This window comes from Vombatus ursinus, unplaced genomic scaffold, assembly GCF_900497805.2.
Source record: "Vombatus ursinus unplaced genomic scaffold, bare-nosed wombat genome assembly UNPS02010219.1, whole genome shotgun sequence".
Taxonomy (NCBI): domain Eukaryota; kingdom Metazoa; phylum Chordata; class Mammalia; order Diprotodontia; family Vombatidae; genus Vombatus; species Vombatus ursinus.
The window spans coordinates 6536873-6555359 of NW_020949997.1; positions in this window are offsets into that span (position 1 = coordinate 6536873).

Consider the following 18487-nt stretch of genomic DNA (forward strand, 5'->3'; position numbering starts at 1 on the left):
ACCAGCACCACCACTACCACCACCAGCAGCAGCACCACCTCCACCACTACCAGCAATTACTATGAGCTAGGCACTGTGCTAAGCCCTGGGGATACAAATACAAGCAAAAAGGGAAAACATTCCTTACCCTCAAGGAACTTACCTTCCAATGACCGAAGAGAGCAAGTAAAAGGAGCTGAAAAGGGAGGAGGAGGAAGGGAGAGAGATACCTAAAGTCAGGATATGGTGGCAGAGTCTACAAAGTCAGAAGTCCTACAGAAACAGGTAGAAGGGGAATGACATATGGATAGTCTGGACCTGTCCCCAAAATGGAGGCCTCCAATGGAGCTCACCAATGATAACCTTGAGGGGCATTTCTGCTCTATGCTCTTATGCTCTATGCTCTAATTCTATGCTCTTATCCTTTCTTTTCAAGGCAATCATGAGGATTCAGGAAACATATCAGTCTACATTCTTGGAATTCTGCCTTAATTTTTGTTTTCTTAAGGAAGTTTTGTGGGGAAAAAAAAGGAAAAGTAGATAAAGTCAAGAATAGGAGAAAAAAAGTGATAAGAAAGAAGGGACAAGTGATAGAAGGAGAGTAAAAGCCACATCATTAGGAGGAATAGCTCCAAATTCTATCTCCTTGTCCTGTAAGAACCAATGTCCCCACTCCCCCCACAAGTCACCTGCTTAAGCATTTTCACAGTTTACTATAGGTTCTTATTATGTAATCTTGCTAAAATCACGCCAAGTGACCCTCAGTTTCCTTAGATGTGAAGTGATCATTTAGGCCTTAATGAGTTCTAAGAGCATCTCTACTCCACCCACCACCACACCCAGAATAGAAACCATTCATTTCTGTACTGACATTTATTAATTGCTTTATTGTGTAGTAAATCATTTTCATTGATTCATTCATTCAACAAACATTTATTAAGCACTAATTATGAGCAAACCACCATGTTGGGTGCTAGGGATTCAGGGGAAAAAATGAAATAGCCCCTACCTTTAAGGAGCGTATGTTCCACTGAGGGAATAAATTATTTCAGCAAAGATCCTGACCTGGGATTGATTACAGGTCTAGTTTTTCATTTTGTTAATAGTTGTCTTTGGTGTCTTTTCCATAAAACATGATGACTCTCTTTTTAAATGTCCTCATAGTGTGACATTAGAATTTCAAGCTACTCCATTAGATTGGAAACTCCTTGAGGGCTGGGATTTTTGCCTCTTTTTGTGTCTTCAGTGCTTAGCACTGCATATAGTTGGTGCTTAATAAATATTTATTGACTAATTAATTTATGTTAAATGCTCCAGGCAATTCATCTTATACTTCCTGCTTTTCTCTGGCCTAGACATGGCAGGAAAATACAGACAAAAAGAAAAACTCAGCCAAGCAGAGGTTATAGTTATATCTCAGAGTTTTGCAAAGCCCTTTACACATATTATCATCTCAATTAATCCTCCTAACAACCCTGTGGAATAGGTATTGTAGGCCTTATTAACTTCATATTATAGCTGAGGAAATTAGGGCAAATAAAGACTTGCCTATGGTCCCACAGCTAGTAAATGTCAGAGGTAGATTCTAATGCAGGACTTTCCTGTCTTCAAATGCAATATTGCTTCCCCTATACCTCATTATCCCTTGTTCCCCTTTTCTAGTCTGCCCATGGGGCTCCCTGTGAAATGAAGAGAATAAGTATTATTTAAAGTGGGTTTCACAAGCAGTTCTTTTTTGTCTAATTTTAGCCCATTTATACTTGGGTCTACTCTTGAATCACTAGATATAACCCCAGGATTAACTCTAAGAGAAGAGGCCTAGAGTATGGTATGATAGAATAAGAACAAATTGCAGAGTTGGGAGATATGGGTTCTAGTCCCAACTTTGTTACTAATTATGTAAGGCTGGACAAGTCACTTCACTCCTTTCTCACAAACCCCCCCCTCCCATTTTCAAATGGGGGCAATAACAACCACTCTTACCTCATTGAGTGCTGTGCATCAAATGACATAGAACTATGGGATGATGCGCTGAACAATCTCTAAGGTACCATAGAGAACATTTAGTCTAGTACCATAATGTCACAAGTTCAGAAATGGGAAGCAACTCTCCCAAAAAGTATACAGCTTCATGGCGACTGAGCTAAGACTAGAACCTAGGTCTCTCAATTCCCTAGTTTCCACTGCATTGTGCTGCTCTCAGAGTGGAGAGAGAGCTGGTCTCAGGGCCAGGAAGACCTGAGTTCAAGTTCCTTCTTTAACACTTACTGATTATGTGAAGAAATCATGTAACTTTCCAGGTCAGTTTCTAAGATTGTAAGTTGCAGAGAAGATCCTGATTTGCATTGGTGAAGGACGTTCCTCACTAGAATCTCCCTATATCAATCTTGGTCTGTGAGTCTATTTCTCCATAGAAATCATGGTTCAAGTTAAAATTTTTTTTTTAAATCATGAAGTGTTATGACTGTGGTTTCCAAACTATGAGGCATGGAAGAGGTCCATCTCATGAAGTGACTCAGTGTAATAAATAAGCACACATATCTTTTTATATACAAGATATATAAGAAATTACAAATTTGTAAGAACAAGAGCCATTCTCCAAAAGGTAAATGGTATAAGAATATGAACAGGCAGTTTTCAAAGGAAGAAATCTAAGCTATTAATAATTATGAAAAAATGCTTCAAATCATTAATTACCAGGGAAATGAAAATTAAGGCAACTCTGAGGTCCTACCTCACACCCATCAGATTGACAAAGTTGTCAAAAAAGGAAAATGACAATTGTTGGAGGGGCTACAGAAAAACAGGAGAACAAATTGCCCTGTTGGTGGATTGGTCCAGTAATTCTGAAAAGCCATTTGCAGCTATGTTAAAAATGCTACTTAACTATTTTGACCACTTCACCCTTTAACAACTACATGGTTTATGCACTAAAGATCCCATAGGTACAAAAATATTTAAAGCAGCTCTTTTTGTAGTAGGAAAAAAAAAGGAAATTAAAAGGGTGTGCATCTAGTGTGGAATAACTAAACAAATTATGTTATATGAATGTAATAGTACATTATTGAGCTATAAGGAATGATGAAATGATCAGTTTTAGGGAAAAGTAGGAAGAACTAATGTAGAGAGAAGTGAGCAGAATGAAGAAACAATTTATATAATAACGACATCAAAAAGAGAGACAATTTTAAAATACTTGAGAAATCTGAGCACATTATGATTCTAAAAGATCTCAAGATGAAAAATGCTACCCACCTTCTGAAAGAGAAGTGCTGGGTTCAAGAAATGAGACATACATTTTTGGACATGGCCAATGTTGGAATTTGCTTTGATTGACTACACAGATTTCTTTACAGGAATTTTCTTTTTCTCTTTCTTTTTTATTCATTTGGGGGGAAGAGGTAGTAGTGAAAGAAAATAAATGCTTATTAATTGAAAAAATAAAAAATAAAATTATAAAGTTATTGGTACTTAATTTTGGAATTTAATTTTGTAATCTGGTGTCAGCTTATTCTAACAGAGGCCTCCATTGACCAAGGATATAGCATTATTAAATTTCTGGGAAATAAAAGATCATAATGACAGTAATAGTTCACATTTCCTTAGTGTTTCTAGGTTTATCAAGCCTTTATTTCCTCAGGACAATCCTATGAGGTAAAATAGAGTACAAGTATTATTATTCTCATTTTATAGATAGGGAATTTGAAGATAGAAAGGTTGTCATTTGCACGAGGTCACACAGTTAATAAATATTGAATTTGGGAACTGAACTCGTGCCTTCTGACTCCAAATCCAGTTCTCTTTTCACTATACCATGTTATCTAACTCATAGATGTGAAATCATCTCAGTTTCTCAAATAATTTTCCACTTTCATCTTAGCTCTCCACAGAAAGAAAACTAAAATAACCTTAATACATAAAGAAAGACACACAGGACCTCATTTAACTTAACCCTGAAACCTTATACCCACCCATTCAGTAGGTTAGCATGATAAGGTGGAAAGACCACTGGCCTGGGAATCAGGAGATCTGGACTTTAGTCCTGTTTCTGCCACTAATTTCTTACAGGTTCTTGGGCAGATTATTCTTCTTCTCTGGGCTTCAATTTCCCCATATATGAAAGGACAGAGTTGGATTAGATGATTGCTAGAGTTCTTTCTAGTGCTAACATTCTGTGTTTTCATGTTCCTCTCTTGTTTTAATAAAAGTTCTAATAAAAGGGCTTTGTGAGAAGAGTTTTCATGAATTAAGATGTGAACCAGGTAAAGGCATGTATCATTCATGGAAGATTGCTTAGAAGTACTAAACTGCAAAACCTTGCCTACTTCTACATCGTTCAGGGCATTAAAGGGGCCACATGGCTAAAAGCTTCAGAGATTTCATCACACTAACTGCTATGTGCAGGTCTGTAGTGGCCAGTGTGAGTCTGTTCTGCTGATGAGAGATCAGTAAATCTTTGAGGAGGAAAGGACCTCAGGTCAAGGCTGAGCAAGAACTCCACCTATAACACAGTGGATGAGTGGTCATCCACACCTCCGCTTTGAGATAGCTTTACACTTGCTGGGAAGTTTTAATTCCCTGAGGCTAACTGTGCTTTTTTGGCTGCCTTCATCCATTGACCCTTGGCCCCCCACTGTGGAGCCAATCACTCTTCATACAAGAGGCCTTCAACTCCTTGAAAACAGCCTTGATGTCCCTCCACACACAGATAGTCTTTGCAGAATCTCCAAATCTCCTATCAAAGCTTCCTGTTCTTTTAACCAATCCTCATAAAATATTAACTTGACTCCCATCACCCTTGCTGTTTTCCTCTGGCTGTGGTATTCAGTTCTTTTAATGTTGTACCTCCTTTCCAAAGGTTCTAATGATGAAACTTGTAAAGGGCCAAAAGAAATTTTAACAATTTGCTTATCACTTTCGTTGCCATATTGACATTTTCTTGACTGGCATGGGAAAACATACAATTCTGTCTAAAGCTCTCAAGATTTCTTTTAGGTAATGAAATACTCCTGAGTCAGTCAAGGGTTGGAGACAAATTTATACAAGTAAGGAGGAGGTCCTAGACCTTCTTCATCAGAGGCTATGTCTTCATATAGCCAAAGTACCAGGAGCCTTCCAAACTGGATTAGAGCTATTCACATGTGGAATGGGCTGCCGCAGAAGAGAGTGGATTGTCCCTGAGAAGAGTCATAGAAAAATTGACTTAGAGCTGCAAAGAACTTTAGAGGTTCTCAAGTCTATCTTCTTGATTTTACAGATGAGAAAATTAAGGTCGAGAGACTTGCTGAGGGTCACAAGGTAGGAAGTGTCTGAGGTAAGATTGAACCCATATCTCCTTGACTTCAAGTCAGCACTCTCTATCCAAGGCGCTATACTGCCTCTCTATGTCTTAGTGCCATTTTAAGTTATTAAAGCTTAAAACTATGCTAAATCTTTGGGGACATCTGGTAATTTAAAAATCAACAATTTTGAATACTTTTATTAAATGATAAAGAATGAAATGAGAAGTAGAAGAACAATTTATATAGTGAGAACACTAAAAATGACAACTTTGAAAGCTGTAAGAACTATGATCAACTCAATGACTATGCATGATTCTAGAGGACCAACGATGAAGAATACTATTATCTACTTCCTGACAGAGAGGTGATTGATTTGGGGTGCAGAGTGAAACATATATTTTTTAAACATGACCATTGAGGAAATTTGTTTTGCTTAACTATGCATATTTATCACAAGGAATTTGTTTTTCTTTTCTATTTCCCAGTGGTGTGAGGGTAGGATTGGAGGGAGAGAAAATAGATTTCTGTTAATTAAAAAGCTCGAATAAAAAATGAGTGGGTGGTAGGGCAATAGAGACTGTTCTTTCTAGAAGTTTAACAGAGAAAGGAAGGAGACATAGGATGATAAATTGAGGGGGACAAGATGGTAGGGTCAAAGGAAATTTTTTTTATGAACATGGGCAATATGAGCATGTTTGTAAGCAGTCATTACCTAGGGAGAAATCAGAGAGAGAGAAAAAAGAAAGAAACAGAGACAGAGAGAGACACATACAAAGAAGAGATACTTAGATAGTAAAAGATGCAGATAGTCAGTGAAGGGGGAAGAAAAGGAAGGGGGGAGAGAGAAAGAGAGAGAGAGATGAATAATTAATAGAGCAAGCTCTAGGAGGGGATGGAATCAAGCAGACGATAGAGGGGTTGGCTTTGGCAAGAAGAGAAGAGCTGCATCATTCTCTGAGCCTAGGGCAAAGGAGGAGAAGACAGTGGAAGCCAGAGAGAGGTTTGATGTGTGGAATGGAGGGAGCTCATGACAGATGTTTTAATCTTCTTAGTGTATAGGGTACTTTTCCTCCTCTTTCCTCCATCAGCATGCACAATCACGATTCTGGTTAGCTCCAAATGAACGTTGTGTGCTGGTTTTTATCAGCATATTACTCTTATTCTGAGAATCTTCTGATTAGTTGCTAAGCTAGAAGAGTTGTTTTCTGACTGTTGGCCTCTTGGATTCAGGCCTCCAGCTGATAAGGTGTGATCTTACTCAGGTATGGAAGATGGAAAGGCCTTCCCTACAGTTAACAAAATGGTAGGGTGACCCTCAATTAGCCAGGCTTATACTAAGGCCCATGGTTGTCTTTGCCTTTCTTGTGTCTTTCCTTCCTTTAGTATTGGCCTTGTGAACAATGAAAAGTTGGAAAAAATTGCAGCATGGACATCTCATAGTGGCAAAGTGGCAGCAGTGGCATTCCTTAGAGCTGCAGTGGCTAATGACAGGGGAAATCACCAGCATTAGGCAGTTCCACAATTGCCAGAAGAGAAGCCACTTGAGAGACAATCAAGATCAACTATGTTACTGGACAATGTCCAATTACAGAGGTAAACTGTGAAATGGCTAATGAGCAGAACTGGCAAATTGTGCTATGCCTTGATGAGGCCTATCTAACAACCTTTTAGTAGATTGCAATAATAATTATAAAGGAAGTCATTCAATTCTGCTCTAATCATCCTATAATACAGACTATGATTCTTTTATACTTACTGTTCCCTTTGCTGTGTGGATAATTTATTCCATACATGATTTATGTTTGTACATTGAGTACCTTTTTATTTCCCCCCTTTCTGGGAAACCCTTTAGACTTTGAACCCCATTATATTTATTATATAATTAGCAAACTTCTCCTGAATTTTTAAGCTTCAGTGATGAGCCAATCAGTGTAAGAATTGAGGATCCTACTTCCTCTTAAGAAGACTGAGTTTCTCTGGCAACAGATCTGATACACAACTACATAACTGGGCTACAGAACAGAGACTGCAGGTCATCAGCCCTCTGAGAACCATTTGACCAGTTGCTTCCAGACTCTGTTATATTAGTAAATCAAGAAGCCAGATCATCAGCGGGAGAGAGGAATTTGAAGATGGGGTGGGGGTTTGAGCAGAGAGGAGAATGTTTGGAAAAGCCACAGAGTGGGGGATGAAGAAGCAATCATGGGAGAATGAAAAGACTGCCATGCAGCCATGAGGGCCCAATTAAGATTGTTGTTGATGCTGGGTCATTTTTCAGTCAACTCTTTGTGACTCCATTTGGGGTTTTCTTGGCAAAGTTACTGGAATGATTTGGCATTTCCTTCTCTAGCTCTTTTCATAGATGAGGAAACAGAGGCAAACAGGGTTAAGTGGCTTGCCCAGGGTCACACAGTTACTAAGTATCTGAGGCTGGGTTTGAACTCTCAAAGAGGTGTCTTCCTGACTCCAGGGCCACCTAGCTCTTCCCTCCCCCCCCATTAAGATTTAAGATTAAAGAGCATGAACTTTCAGAGGGCCTAGCTAAGTGCTTTCATGACTTCCTACATCAGCAGTCAGCAATTCAGGAAGGGGAGTAGCAAAGACAGTGGTGATGACTTAGGGTTGAGGATGGGCAGGGTATAACAGAAGGACAAGAAGACCAAGGACTCAAGGGTGGAGGACTATACATAGATGAACTGGGTAACCACAGGGATGAGGCAATGAAGAGAGGAAAGGGAGGTTAGGGATGGTTGGAGGGAATGGAAATCATGTTGAAGAAAAGCAAGTTTAGGAGGAGTGAGGCAGGACCTCAGGAGATTGTGATCAGAGACAGGAATTTTAGACTTCAAGGTCTTGATGGTATAACGGTTTAAGATGGTACAAAAAGATTTATATTTTTAAAAGATCAATCTTGAGACTCTAAAGGGGTATTGACTACTTTATAGTCAGTTAATTGTGCATTATACATTATTGAAAATGTTCAAAGATTTATTATAAACCAAGTATTATTAATCTGGGTCGAGAACTAATTTTTCTAAAATATTTAGCCAACTTTATTTCAAAATAAGTGGTTTCTTTCATAGTCTAATGCATTTTGTTTTAGGTATTTAAAAACATTGTCCTGCTAAGGAGTCCATAGCCTTCAGTGGACTCCCAGAGAGGTCTAGGACACAAACAAGGTTAAGAAGCTTTGCTAGGGACCAATGCAACACCAACTTTTTGGTCACAGGAATCAATTTTGTCATTTTCCCATGGATTTTACCATCGACTGAACTCATACCTTGTATATGGTCAACACAGAAAGCATAGTGGGAAGGTTTAGTATGTGTGTTTGTTTGCCACTGCAAATTTTTCTCTCAGGAGAACCCCTTGGACAGTCTGTCATGGAACCTCAAGAATTCCATGGCTCTCTTTGGGAAACACTGCTTGAATCCATCTCCTATGAGGATGCCCTTTTAGGCAAATCATCAACACTGCTAAATTTGTCTAGCTGTAACTGAATGCATAGATTTACAAATGTCAAACTCACCAGAACATTTTTAGATGAGGCTACTTAGATCCCAGGGTCTTAGCTTTCAAGCTGGAAGGGACCTTAGAGCTTGAGTCCAAGATTTATATTGTTATTTATTGATGTAGGCACTCTCTCTAGCTTCTCAGATTGCAACCTGCCCATCTTGTGCGATTCTTATCTGTGTCCCTCAAAAGCTCACCTCAGGGGATCCACCCACTGTTCTTTGGGTGCTTTCCTCGAGTTCTCTTGACATCGTATAGATGCCAGAGGAGCACAGGGACATTTCATCAGCCATCCCTTACTCTTGCTAAGGAACAAGACCAAACTTATTTCCACTCACATATCATTCTGATGACATCTTTCCCATCACTTTTCCTGTATAGTTCTTTGTAAGGGGTTTTTGTCCTGCTCATACCCACCACGTGCTCCTCCATTGCCCTTCAGGTGATGCTCCAATTTGAGTCTTTGGAAACTGTGGTAGTCGGTGCCATTCAACATCCCAAGATTCTGGAAGGAGAAAAAAGTTCTTAGATAAAAATGATCAAAATAAATTTTGGAATCTAGATAGATTAGACAAGGGATAGGGAGCCTGAGGCCTCGAGGACACATGTGGTCTTCTAGATCCTTAAGTGTGGCCTTTTGACTGAATTCCAATTTTATGGAACAAACCTTATTTGTTTTGTTCCCCACCCCTGGATTAGACTAATTCAATGTAGGATCTGGGTTTTAATCCAGCAGTCAAGAGCATTGCATTCAAAGAAGTTGAATCTCAACTTCTTACCTACTCAACCACTGGGCCTGTCCTGTCCCTGCCCATATAGGAATAGAAAGGCTCTTGGAGGGTTGATGATGATTAATGGCAGGGACAGTTAATAAAGTCAAGCCAGGGGCCTGAGGAAGGGCATGGAGGGGGTATGGTATGGTCGGAGGAGCACAGTGCCCACTGCAGGGATCAAAGAGAGCAGCCAGCAGCCAGATCAAAGGCAGGAATCTACCAGGAAGCAGACCACGGAAAAAGGGCTGGCTTTGGGGAACAATCAAGGGTGGGGGCAGATCAGCACCAAGTTGCTAGGTAAACAAGAAGGAGGATGGAAGAGAGCTTCAGATCCTAACAACGTGCTTCACCTGGAGAACCAGCTGCAGGCAGGCTGGTAGTTCCAAGAAACCAAGATTCACCTGCCAAGCAAGTGATTGCTGCATAACTTTAGTGGAAAAAAAAAAGCGAGGCATGAATATTAAAAAATAGGAATTTGCCTCTAAACAAGGTAAGGCATTTTTTTACTCTCACCAAGGAAGGGGAAAATCACCCTGTTTTTGCCTTCTGATGGAAAGTTGAACATTTCACCTTTAGCATGACAAAATGAAGCATGTGGGACTACTGAGTCATGCTCTGACTAATAAACAGTTCAAGCTATTTCAAAGATAAGAAATCCAGTTTCTCTCTGGTTAAAGTGCTATACTCCTTATGATACAAAATGGCGGCTCACCTTTCCAATTCCATTTCGAACCATATCATACCAAAGGCTTACAAATTCACGGATCATAAGGTACAAAATATCACATTCACAGTAGATTATAACATAGAGAAGTTAAGTGACTTCCTCAATAGAAGCAGAAATCCAAAATGAGAATTTCAAATAATCTTTGCTAAGAGGGTTGGGGGAGGGGAGGAAGGGAGGGGATGGAGAGAAAAGGAAAAGACAAAACCAGCTAAGGACAGAAAGGCAGTCGACCCTTTTAATGAAAAGTACTGAACTGTCAAATGTTCTAATAAATATATATATATATATATATAAAACAATGAAAATAAGTAAAAGTAAATATGAGTGAGATGAGGTTCTTTCTTAGAAATCTGTCTTGTCTAACAGCCTAAGGGCTGATTGAACCCAAGAAAATATCCACCACTTAGTTCACTTTTCCTCCTTCTATTGCCCTACTTACACTTCCAGACTTTGCCTCCTTCCTACTTAGATATTTCCAGTATTCCCCCTAGGGAACAGTTCTTTATTAGCCCTGACACTTGCCAGGGCTTCAGTAAACGAAGTGAAAGATAAAAATTACTAACAGTCACATAATGTGACTGGATAGCTGTAAAAATGTGATTCCCTGTTTACTCCCATGACATAAGGATGATGCAGGTACTAAATGATTTGGGAGAGCAGGGCCAGGTTTTTTTTGTTTTTTTTTTAATTCCCACTACTGTAGGAAGTATTGAAGGATCAGCTGAAAAGTTACCTTGAAGATTAGTAGGGCCAGATACTACCCACAGGGCCTGATAAGAGAAAATTTTGGTGGTACTGAAACTTCATTAAGTATATTTAAGATAAAGACCTTACCATTGTCCAGAAACTTCTCTCCTGTTTCTTCTTCTTTCTTTCATCTACCCTTAATGCCATACCTTGTTGGGCCCTTGAACTTTAATGGCTGGTTCCAATGCCCAAAGGGCTAAGACTAACTTTACCATAATAAGCTCTACCCCTTTCAAGACTACACGATTGTGTGAAGCGGTACCACCAGCTATTACGTTCATACCTCCAAATAATCCTCCCTATAATACCAGACACCCCAGAACAAGACTGTGAATATTATTAGGAACAGGGAGCCCCAAATTATCGTGGACATATTTACATTAACAGTATGGAAGGGCAATCGTTCTTTCCCTTGCTTGTGTCATGGCTCCCTTTGGCAGTCTGGTGGTGTGTATGGACCCCTTCTTACAATAGGCTTTTAAATGCATAAAATAAAATGCATAGGATTACAAAGGAAACCAATTTTACTGAAATACATCATTTATCAAGATATTTTAAAAAAACAAGTTCACAGACCCCAAGTCAAGACTCCCATGTGTAGGGTCTCCAAATAGTAAAGAACTCTTCTTCTGGCTATGGGTGGAGGCATGGGGGTTAGTATTAGGACACTAGAAACTGGAAATACAAAGCCCCTTTCCTGCTTTCTGTGCAATCTGGCTCCAGCCAGTGTTTCTACTTGCAAGCCACTGCCCTTAATACAAACTCTCCATTCTAGTTTGACTAGTCTGCTTACTATCCCCTGAACCCTTTGCATTCCTGCTGTGGGCAATGCCCAAAAGAGGGAGGGCAGGGCAGAGCCTGAGGTATGGAGCCAGGTAAACAGTTCAAGGTCAGGGCTACTGCTGTAGGCGGGAGGTACACAAAGGGTCACAGTCATTCAGGGACCAGGAAATGCCCAGAAACAGTTTTAATTTTAAAGGGCCCAAGCTCTTCCCTGCCTCTAAAATTTTAAAAACTCATTTAAACAAGATAGCATTTTTAAAAAAATGGATGGCACTATATGGCATATCCTCTTTGCAAAGATGTATAAACACTTGTGACGTACAATGTTTGGTATTAAAGGACCCCAGTAGGCTAACAGTAAAAAAAAAAAAAAATCACATTTTTAAAGGGATAAGGAGGACTGTGACTGGGCTACAGACAGATCCAGCAGGGACTAAGCTCTGACTAGGGCACTGATGCTAGTCTACTTTGAAAACATTAACCCTTTATGTTAGATACATGAGTAATCATTGACAAAATAATGTTTCCATTCTAACCTATATCTTAGAAGTACATATGTTTTGGGGGTCCTCTCTTCACTTTACTTTTGAAAGAAAAACTCCTGACTCTAGGATGTTAGGGATGGGGATGGAGGGAGTTGGGAGAAAAGATAGAATCAACATTAAAATGCAAATTTTGTGTTTTCTGCTTGGATTTTTGAAAGGAATTTGGTGTGGCCTAGTTAACTAACAGAATCTTTTTGGAGCACAATCTGGCAGAAAAGTTAGCAATATATCCTGTTATAAAACAAACAAACAAACAAAAAAACCCTCAACCAAACAAAAGAACTATCTATTCAAAGCAATATTTAGAATTGCAACAAACAAAATTAGAAGTAACTTGAATGTTCAACCTGAGCCACAACTAGGGTGTGGCAGTGGGGGGCTTTTCCCTAGGGCACTAAATTTAGAGGGTGTTGATGGTGGGCTGGGGAGAGTTTCTCTCTTACCCCAACCTGTTGCTCTGCTTTTCTCCCATACAACTTGACCTTCCAAGCAGCAGCCTCATACAAGTGTCCCAGGGTCTGTCTCCATAAGGAGGAGTAATGTTTTTAGCCCCACCTCCAAATAAGGGCATGCTTCAGGCTACTTGCTTCGTGGTATGGATTGTCCTGCCTGCCCTGGGCACAAGAATTTCCAGTTACGATTGTTAGCTCATGAAGTTCCTCACTGTAGGGAAAAATTGCATAAGGTATAGGTTTGACTCATGTCTAGTATCTCCCCAAAGGGAGTAGGGAGGGGAAGAGAAAGGTCTATGGTCACACTGAATATACCTGATGTCATCTGACCTCAGAAACTAAGCAGGGTTGGGCCTGGTTAGTCTTTGGATAGCAGGCCAGTGTGCTAGGTCTATGCTTTCCCAGCTACATGGCAGAGTGGAGAGAAGGCTGGAGTTGAAGTCAGGAGGACCTGAATTCAAATTCTACTTCAGATACTTAGCTGTCTGAACCTGGGCAAGTCACTTAACCTCTCTGTGTCTCAGTTTCCTCATCTGTTAGATGAGGGTGTTGGACTCAAAGGACCCTTCCAGCTCTAAATCTGTGATCTTCTGAGGTACTTGATGCACAGTGTGAATCAGGTATGGGACAAGTATTTATTTCCTACATATAAAGGAAATACTAAACACGGGACACTCAGAAATGCACATTTGACAGAAAAATTTATCAAAACAGCAGTCTAACAATTGTCATACTTTGTCTAGAGATTAATATTTATAATCACCAAAATATAAAGTAGTTTGCAGGACTGTTGACTAGGCATTTTATATTTTACCTCAGTTTTACATCATTTCCCTCAAAGTCCATGCCTTACAGCCCATCAGTCCAGGGACTGAGTGGACTTCTTTCCCTACTGGTGGCATCTTCTTCAATAGAAGAACTTCCTACTTCCAATCAGTTCCATGTACTGGACTCAGGAACTCACAAGGTCACTGGACATGTAGATCTGGAAAACAGTGTTTGATTACCCACTCAGGCAAGGAAACACAAAACAAAAATGGCAGCCAAGGGCCTAACACAATATCACCTAGTTAAGTCCCTCTATTGTAGATGCCGTGTGGGAGTAGCAGCAACAATTCCTTCACATTTCACCAGAAATGTCCCAAGCAACCTACTGTGTCTTTATAGACCCATTCTACCCACGGTCTCTGGAAATGTTCTCCAATCCACTCCCTACCATATATACATGGTTTATGTTTCCTTTCTATCAACTCTCTCTCTGGGTTTCAATTTTTATAAATCGAAGGCATTGGACTAGATCTTCTAAGACAGGGACAGACTACTCCTAAGAAAGCTCCAGGAGGTCTGGATTCCTGTGGGATGGAGGTTGCCCCTACAACGACTGCTTCATCCTATTAATGATCTCTAAGCTTTAATGACATCACTGATCTGACTAATTAGGTGCTGAATCCCTCTTCTCCTCTCAGCACCTTTCCTGCTTTAGTACAGGGTTTGTTCTGTCAGACAACAAGGGTGAACATAGCTTGTGGAGTCCTATTCAAAACAGAGAGGGTGTGGCTTCCAGTTCCCACAAGGTAGAGAGCATTCTAAAGGCTCCAGATAGTGAGGAAGGAGGACAAGACCTGGTAGGCATCTCTTTCCTAAATGAGCATTTTTAAACAGCGCCTATTTAGTCCACAAAAGCCGAGTCTTTAGTCAAAATGTAGTAGCTTGTACTCCCTTGGCCAGGATCCTTGGTGCCCTAATACAGAACTTCTCCTATTACCACCATGACCCAACTGCTCTAACATAATTCACTTTCTGAAAAGTGTAGCCTGACAAGGATCCTTGGTAAAGTCCTATTATTCTACATGACTGAGGGACCACACAAAGACATACCAAAGCACGAGACTCTCAAAGTGTAGCTTAGATGGAATATCAAGCTGCCACACCTGGAGGATTCCGGGCTTTGTCATCCTGGAAGTTCCGCATTAGGAGCCAGTGCCAAGGAGATACACAAAGCAGGGAAGACCACCAGAGAGGGAATAATTCAGGGGGCTTCCAGACAGCAGCAAACAGAGTGACAAGTTAGAACATCAGACACTGGGGAGTCACAACAGTTTCAGGATGTGGACCTGGACATCCAAGGTGATGGTCATTTGTATAGTCAGTCTCTAGGCAGCAAGATGGCAATAGTGCATAGAGACCTGGGTCTAGGGTCAGAGAGACCTGAGTTCAAATCCCGCTTCTGATACTTACTTGCTACATGACCATTGGCGAGTTATTTAAACCTGTTTGCCTCAGTTTCCTCAACTGTAAAATAGGGATAATACTAGAACCTACCTTGAAAAGTTATTGTGAGGATCAAATGAGATAATATTTATGAAAAGCACTTAATACGGTGCCTGGCATAAGCGTTATTCCTGCCCATCAGAACCTACACAGACTATATACAGCACCCACTTTGCAGTGAACTCCAAACACCAACTATCCTATGTATCGTGTAAGTCATGGTCCTGTTTCATAGATTCATAGATTGTTAGAGCTGGAATAGATGTTGGCCATACCTTAGTCTAAGCCCTTCATTTTACAGATGAGGAAACCAAGGCACCAAATGCTCAAGGGACTTAACCAAGGTCAAAAAGTGAGTATGTATTATAAGCAGTGCTATAACTAAAGAGGCATGGGGCTGGTTTACTTTGAAATTTGCCTGATATTTATTGACTCTGTGACCTTAAGCAAATAACTTAAACTCTCAAAGTATTAGTTTTGTCATCAATAAAATGACTATGGTAATACCTGTACTACTGACCTCATGGTGTTATTTTGGGGAAAACATTTTGCAAACTTTAAAGCACTAAATAAATGTAAGTCATTATTTGAACCCAGATCTCCTGAAATCTAACTCAGTGCTTTTTATTTTTATCTCCAAATATGATGACAGGAATGTGTTATAATGGAAGAGCATAGAGCCTGGCATTTCAGGGTCTGGGTTTCAATCTCTACTCTCTTCTTTGCTAGCTCTGAGTTTCAGTCTCCTTATCTGTATAAAATAAGGATAATAATGTTTACATTTTCTAACTCTCAGGGTTGTTGTGAGCAGTGGTATCAAATTCAAATAGAAACTGGTAATCCCTCCCTATAGGCTGCATATTGACTTAGAAAACCACATATTAACATTACCTATATTCTATTGTATTTTTATCTGTTTTGTCAAATGTTTCCCAATCATATTTTAATATGATTCAGGGGCACTTGCCCCCTTGTTTGACACCTCTGGTTGTGAGGAATGCACCTTATGAGCTGTAATCTCTGTGTCCAGTTTTCCCATTGGATGATGACATTCTGTGGAAGTGTTACTTCTTGTTTGAATCAATGTTTCTTCCAGGGTCTTGAATAGAGCAGACTGTTGATGTCTTCTCCAATTTTAATCAACATCATCACCATCAATAAGCATTCATTGAGGACCTACTATGTGCAAAACCCAAGAAGAGGAAGGACACTCCAGAGTGGAGAGTCCTGAAGTTGGATCCCTGAGAGGAGATCACCCATATTGATAGGATAAATCCAGATAGAGAGAAAGGAAAAAGAGAGAAAGGTTGGTAAATCCCCCTCAAGTACAGTTGAGGCTCTGTAAGAACTTCGGGAAGAACAAGAGTGTTATATTCAGGAAGGGAGTTTAGGGAAGGCTTGAACTAGAAAAACTCTGAACTCCTTTCCTACTCTCTACTGGTATGGGCATGGTAACAGAAAATATGGTGGTTTTTCTTATTGTCCCGCTGGGCACCCTCAAAGTGCTTTAAAGATATGAAGACCTTAGCAGTCTCCTTGCCTCAAAACTCTTCCCCTTCCAGCCCATCCTCAGCTGCCAAAGTGACCTTCTTAAAGCCCAGGTCTGACCATGTCACTCCCCTACTCAACACTCTCCAGTGGTTCTCTATTCTCTCTAACAATAATATCGGCTCGCATTTATATAGCATCTTTAGATCTGCAAGCTCTCTACATGCGTTATCTCAAATGATCTTCACAACTGTGAGGGGGGTTCTGCTATTATTCCCATTTTACAGGTGAGGAAATTGAGTCTGAAAGAAGTTAAGTGACCTTCCCGGAGTCACAGGTGGGATTTGAATTCATGTCTTCCTATCTCCAAGTTCAGCTTTTTATCCACTGTGTCAACCAGCTACTCTAGGACGATATGTAAATGCTTCCATTGACTTTTAAAGCTGTTTTCACAATCTTGTTTTCCATTCTCATTATATGTTAATCTTCTTCCTGCATGATTTGGTCTGGTAAAACTGGTCTTCTTGCTGTTCTTCATGCTTGCTACTCCATCTCTAATCTCCTAATACCTTTACACTGGCTGGGGAGGCACCTCCTCCTCAACCTCGGTGTCATAGAATCCCCTTACTTCCTTCAAGACAGATCACTGGGGCAGCTAGATAGAGCTCTGGGCCTGGACTCAGCAGGACTTGAGTTCAAATTGTGCCTTTGACACTTACTAGTTGTGTGATCCTGATGAAGTCACTTTACTGCTGCTTGCCTCAGTTTCCTCAACTGCAAAACGGGGATCATAATGGCACCTACCTCCCAGTATTGTTGTGAGGCTCAAATGAGATAATAATTACAGAGCGCTTAGCACGGTGCTTGGGTAGGAGCTGCATAAATGTAGAAATCTACCACATGAAGCTTTTCTTGATTCTGCCTAACTGTTAATGCCCTCTCTCCCTAATCTAACTTGCATATTATTTTGCATTTATTCTGCATTGTATTCCCATTGCCTAGCACAGTGCTTTGCACAAAGTGGTCACTTAATAAACGCTTGGACACTGATGTACATACATATATGTAAATATACATATTCATGTACACACATACATGTGTTCATCCTTACCCAATTAATGTAATTGTAGAAGGTCCAGATATTTCTACTGAATCAAAGCGTCAAGTAAATGTGAACATATCTTTAATCAATTATAGCAGGATAAAGGCTTTGATCACTGGGTGAAGACCGATGTTGATGCTGAGGGAATATTTGGTGATAGGCTGAAAAAAATCAAAAATACATCTGAGCCTATGTATGAAACAGCAAACCATTTCAAACTCACACAGTCCAGAGGCAGACCAGTCTGGTGGTGGGAGAGCTCCAGCTAAGCCCCCGAGAAGAAGCCACTTGAGAAGGAGAGAATTTTTCCTTCTCTGCCCCTCCTCCCCCAAACTGTCCCTGGATGAACCCAGGAGTCTGGAAGATCCAGAGTTCTGAGTATTAGTGGCCAATGATGGAGGAAGAGATTGCAGGCAGATTGGAAAGACAGTTGCCTGAGTATGGGGACATCTTTGGGCCTCATGACTACTTATAACACAGCTAGAAGTGCCAACTCTACAATGACTCTTGGAACCCAACAAAGAACTACTCCTAAAGGGAGCTTCATGAGGACTCTACAAAGGGACAAAGGATTTTCAGGAACCAGGAGCCATTAGTTGTCCCCTTTGCCATGTGACTGTGCCTTACTACCGTTATATCATATGATGGAGCCCATTCTCCCCAAGAAACTTGGGTGTGCAAGGCGAGAGGGCACTCCCAGTTTGGGAGGAATGTTTCATGCCAACTGTTCTTACTACATCAGCTAAGTAAATGTACCTTTCTAGAAGCTAATTGAGTCTACTGACTGATAATACATAGGAAGCACACCAGTAGGAACCCACGTGC